The sequence below is a fragment of the Stegostoma tigrinum genome, chromosome 23 (genome assembly GCF_030684315.1).
Source record: "Stegostoma tigrinum isolate sSteTig4 chromosome 23, sSteTig4.hap1, whole genome shotgun sequence".
Classification (NCBI taxonomy): Eukaryota; Metazoa; Chordata; class Chondrichthyes; order Orectolobiformes; family Stegostomatidae; genus Stegostoma; species Stegostoma tigrinum.
Genome location: NC_081376.1, coordinates 31,496,076 through 31,502,433, shown reverse-complemented (window position 1 = coordinate 31,502,433; position 6,358 = coordinate 31,496,076).

Sequence of the window (6,358 nt, the reverse complement as noted above, 5' to 3'; positions counted from 1 at the left end):
CTACCAATGTTGGATATTCGGTGAGTGCATATGGAGATGGTATAAGTATATGAAATTGAATGGATAGGAAGGACTTACTTTCCTTAGCTAAGAAGTCAATAACCAGATGACATTGACAAGTAATTAATGACAGGATTAGAAACGAGTCGAAGAGTATTTTTTCGGTCTGAGGCTCAGCTAGGACCCTGGAATTCACCACCTGAAAAGGTGGTAGATCTGGAAACACATATTACATTAAAAAAAACTTAGATATTTACTTGAGAAGTACCTAGCTGCAGGAATACAGACCAAGGTCTGAAAAGTGTGGTGAGGTTTATCAGTTATTCTTCACCTAGTACAGACTTGATGTGCTGAATAAATGGTGGCCTGTGTGCTGTAAACTTTATGTTTCTACATAACATTAGTTAACAGTCTCCTACAAATAACTTCATCAAATGTCTTCACTTACATTATTTTCATAGACATTCTCTTGTCCATTAATTTAGCCAACTCTTCAAATAATGCAATCAAGTCTGTCAGGCACGCTACCCTTTACAAATTTGTGCTGGTTTTCTCTGATCAGCTGAAAATGATCAATTATTTACTCACCCTAGAATTTTTTAGCTATTCTCAAATCCAGTAGTATTCCAATAGCAGCTGTTAAGTCAACTAGTAAAGCTTATGATTCTCTTTGTTGCTCCCCCACTTTTATTAATCAGTGTAGTAACACAGGCAGCTTTCTAATGTGAAAGTATGGTTTTGGAATAAAAAGAACTTTGCAAAATTAAAATTAAAGCATCTGTCCTCTAAAATTGTGCAATGGAATCAATCTGTTCTTGGGAACATAGAACATAGAACAGTACAACATAGCACAGGCCCTTCAGCCCACAATGTTGTGCTGATCTATTATCCTACTCTAAGATCAAATGACTCTGCATATCCTACATTTTACTATCATGAATGTAAGGGTATTGAATTTCATTTAAAGTATCATTGTTATCATGGAAGCCTCATTGCACCTGATCACCTTCATTTCAAAGGAAAATGGCATTTAGTTTTGAATCCCTCTTAAGTTTACTTTCATACTGTTTTGTAACTCTTTGCCGTTTCTATCCTTCCCAATTGCCAGAACCTATACTTGTTTCATTTTTGTATGTTTTTAATTTTATGTTCTCTCTTAACTCTTTAGCTGTTGTTTGCTCTCATTTTTGAGAGCCTCTTTTTGGGCTAGGAACTGCTTCTATATCACGTTAAATTATTTTCTAAACACCTTTCACTCATTTTCTATCATTTTAGCTAGGAGCAGATTTGCCCAGAGTGTCTGTCATTCTGTTGAAGTTCATCTTATCGAAATTTAGATTTGTAGCAGTTGTGTTGCATTTTGTCCTTTCAAACCCTACATTGAAGCCGGTCATATTAAGATCACCATTAGATGAATATCTATGTTCTTCAAACATTTACCTCATTCTTGTTCATTTCTCAATCCTAATTCAAATTTGACTTCCCTTTTGCTCATATAGAACATTTTCCTCAGATAATGACACAGTCAAGAAATGCAGTATGTGTCTGATATGTGCTAGTCGCTTTCTCCCAAGCTATATGGATGTTAAAATTTCCCAGTAAAATCATTCATATTTTGCTATATGCTTGTCTAGTTTCTTCATTGGTATAATCTACTACATCACAGCTGCTACCAGGGGGTGTATTCACAATTTCCACTATAACCTTAAATCCCGAACAATTTCTTAATTTTACCATAAAGTCTCTACTTCCTGCTTTTTATTGTTACATCTGTTCTTATCATTGAATTAATTTCAACTATAAGGCTATTTGTCTCCCTGAACCAATACCGTACCTTTCCTGTGGACCTTATAACTTAGTAGACCTTGCTGTCACATTTCAACTGCGTCATAGCCTCGAAGTTGAATAGACATCTGCAGTTAAGCCAGTTTGTTCCTTTTCATCAGTATATTTGTGAATAGGATGCTTATTTGGGCGACATACTCTAAACTGTCTTTTTGCTCAAATGTTTTACACTTTTTTTCACTTCTGTTGTTGTGTTTCTGTGATTCTCCGAATACCTCAAGTTTTGAAACTCCAGCATACAGGCGGAATTACTAGAAGGAGATGACTGCAGACAGAAATCTTCGATATTTCCTCTCCCTGTGCAGGGAAAATAGCTGTGAAAGCTGCCTATCAATAGGCAGATAAGGTCATTGGGATGGGGGCTAGGCAGATGGAAAATTGGATCAGGAAGTCCTGGAGGTTCTCTAAATCATATGTTTTAATGTCTGTGTGTCAGGCTCCTCTGCAGTATTTCCTATATTTCAATAGTGACTGCGCTTCAAAATTATGTATAGAGTTTCATAATACAGAAACATCCTGAGGTTGTAAAAGGTGCTATAGAAATGAACATTTTCTTGTTGCGAAAGGCAAGTGTAGATGAAGCTCTATTCTGTTTCTAGTTTGTGCTGCAAATATTTTATTCTGTATTTAACCTGTGCTTTAGTTGCCCTGGGAGCATTTGATGGACAGTGCCGAGAAAACTCTCTTCCATATTTAATCTGCTCTATATCTGCCATGACCTTGTTTGTTGAGATGTCACAGAGAGATGAAGATGAATGTTACACATGGAAAGAAATTGAGAATGTTTTTACTCTGTTTTTAATGTTTAAAAAAGAACAATTGCAAAAATGAACAGTTAGTGGCTGATCTAAGCGTGGATATCCTGCTCAGACTATAGCTGCAAGGCACTATGTAAGTTTGCATGTTACTGCACACTGTGTGGTTTGATGGTTTCTAAGCCCACAGCTTTCAATATGTCAACTGTTTGTGAGTTATAACCTAGGTCATCTGGGTACTTTCCTGATAATTAAGATTTACTGCATGACTCCAAGCTTCCTCAGTATTTTAATTCAACTCTTTTAAATGTATTAAAACATTCCTAAAGGGACATGAATCCAGTCAACATTTCCAAAATCAATCAGACTGAATCCAATTTTTAAACATATTCGTTATAAGCTCTCTCTACATTGCTCCATCAAATTTTCTAGGGTAGTCAAGAAAAGGGGTTAGATAGAGAATAAAGCATCCTCTTTCCTATCCCATCAAACAAATGAATTTGTCCTGAATACTTCTTTGGCAATGCCATAAGATTTGTTGTTTCTGACTATCACTGTCATGGCAAGTACAACCAAGGTAATATACAGAATAGAGCTCCCTCTATGGTGTCCTGTTGTATATTCCCAGTGCAAGCACTATAAGCAGACACAGAATAAAACTCCTTCTACAGTTTTTCCAGTCATAATATGAAAATGTTAATTTCTCTAGCATCTTTCACAACCTCAGCATGCCTCAGCCAACGTCATATTTTTGAATTGTAGTCACTGTTGTAATGTGGGAAATGCTGCAGAGAAAAAGCCGGTCTCACACACTTGAACATATATTTGGGAATGCATATTTACGGACTATGTCAAAAACTGGAAAAAATTGAATGGTTTCAACACTTTCTGGATTGAAAAAGGATTTTACAACGTGGCTTATTGGAAAATTAGGTCAACAGTTTAATGTGACCTGTGATTTGCCTGCTATATAGAAATTCAAATGACTTTAGCGAAAAAGACATGCAAAGCTTTTAAGAAAATAAGGGATGAAATTTATGGCCTTTAATTGCTAGCAAACCTAGCTTTGTGAAACACTGTGGGAGCCCCAGGCTGATGGTTGCTTAGCAACCTTGTCTGGATTTGATTTCTGTTTTCACGGACCTATTTGGTTAGTAAGGAAGAAAACCTCAAGAAGTTAATTTGGATAAATTCAAGGTTTTGCATTTTGGTCAAACAAATGAGGGTGGGACTTACCCAATTGAAAATGGGGCTTTCGGTAGTGTTTTAGAACAGAGAGGCCTAGAGGTTCAGATACACAATTCTTTGAAGTAAGTGTCACATCTAGACAGGTTGATTAACAAGGCATTTAGCATACTTGCCTTCATTGCTCAGACCAATAAGCACAATGGGACCACATGCTGAGGTTGTGCAGGACATTGGTGAGACTTCTTCTGGAGCACTGTGTCCAGTTCTGGTCACCTGGATATAGGAGGGATATTACTGAGCTGGAGAATGTTCAGAGGAAATTTACCAGGATGTTACCGAGATGGAGAGTTTGCTTTACAACGAGAGGCTGGACACATTGGGACTTTTTTGACTGGTTGAATGGTATCCTTATAGACATTTATAAAATCACGAGGGGTATAGATAAGGTGAATGGCAGGTGTCTTTTCACTAGGGTGGGGCATTTCAAGACTAGGGGACGTAATTTTAAGGTGATGGGAGAAAGATTTAAAAAAGACATTGAGGGAATTTTACTTTACACAGAGTGGTTTGTGTGTGGAATGAATTTCCTGAGGGAATGGTGGATGTGGGTACAGTTACAACACTTCAAAAACATTTGGGTAAAGGGATGAATAAAAAGTGTTTGGAGGGATATGGGCCAAGCGCAGGCTTGTGGGACTAGTTTAGTTTGGGTTTATGGTTGGCATGGACTGTTAGCAAGGTTAGATCACATGGAATACAGGAAGAACTAGCCATTTGGATACAGAACTGACATGAAAGTAGAAACAGTGGGGAGTGGTGGATGGTTGCTTTTCACTCTGGAGGACTGTGACCGGTGGTGGGTCCACTGCTTTTCGTCATTTATATAAATGACTTGGATGTGAACATAGGCGATATGGTTAGTAAGTTTGCAGGTGACACCAAAATTGGCAGTCTAGTGCACATTGAAGAAATATACATCAGAATGCAATGGGACCTTGATCAGAAGGGCCAATGGACCAAAGAGTGGCAGATAGAATTTAATTTGGATAAATGTAAGGTGCTGAATTTTGGAAAGGCAAATCAGACAGGACTCATACACTTAATGATAAGGTCCTGGTGAGTGCTGTTGAACAAATGGACCTTAGGGTGCTGATTCATAATTCCTTGAAATTGGAATCCCAGGTAGATAAGATAGTGAATGAAGATCCAACGCCAAAGTCTCTGATCCAATGTGATTTCAATCTGAGCTCAATATCTTCCATCAGTCTATGGCTGTCAGCAATTTCATTTCATAGCTAAGAAATCTATGACTGTGAGATGTTATCAAAGTCTGTTCTTTGTTTTCAGACTTTTAGCCAATAGGGGTACTTTTCCTTTTGCCTTTGTACTTAGCCATCATCTTTGCAGAGTCTGTTCTCTTTCGTGTTGTGTGAATAAATGTGTGTTGGAAATAAGGGAATAGAGTTCTAATTCTAGATTATAGTTTAGATATTAATCGGCGTTTGCCACCTGTTTTAAGAATTAGTCTTGTATTATATAAATACATTATTTTTAGTTAATTAGAGAAGCCAGATGAAAGCCTCTATCATTCTGGATGGTCAAAATCCGAAATTATAACAGGTTATAGTCTGACAGGTTTATTTGAAATCACAAGCTTTCGGAGTGGATAGGCAAAGGAGCAGTGCTATGAAAGCTTGTGATTTCAAATAAACCTGTTGGACTATAACCCAGTGTCATACGACTTCTGATTTTGTCCATCCCAGTCCAATACCAGTGCCTCCACATTCTGGATGGTCATGCAATAGGGAATCAATTGGCCATTTTGATAATTTAATCAACACATTTATATTAATGGTGTAATTAGTGGAGTAATGGTGCTTAATTACCAGCGCATTCTTCTTATCACAGTCATAACAATATGATTGAGAGAATCTCAAGGAAATACTATCAGGAAGTTCCACCTCTACTATTGTCTCAGTATTATCTCCCAGCCAAGTAATAGTAAAAAGGATTAGAACTTGGACACTTTGAGCAAACAGGTCAAAAAATACTAAAGACAATGTTTTACTTGTAACAATATAAACTACCTTTAATCCCCCATAATGCTTCACAAGGATGTTATCAAACAATATTTTACAATGAACCATGTATTTGGAGTGTTGACCACAGCATTAGTAGAAGAGATTAGTTTAGTTTTAAAGAGTGTCTTAATTGAGGAGAAAGGGGTTGGAAAGATTTGGGGAGGACACTCCAGAACTCCAATCATTTATTGTCTTAACTGTCTTTGAAAATGTTTGGTGACCCATCTTCTTGAACCACTGAAGTCTAGTTCGTGAAGGAGTCCCAAGGTGCTATTAAGGAGGATCCAGGATTTTGTGCCAAAGATCACAAAGCATAATCAGCATAGTTTTGTGTTGGCATAGCTTTGTTATTGGAACATTGTGTCTTAATACCTTACTTTAATATTTTGAGGAAATGAAGATTGAAGAGGATAGTAGAGTGGATTTTGTTACATCGGTTTTAGTAAGGTATTTGACAAGATTCCAACATTGCAGACTGTTTAAGAAATA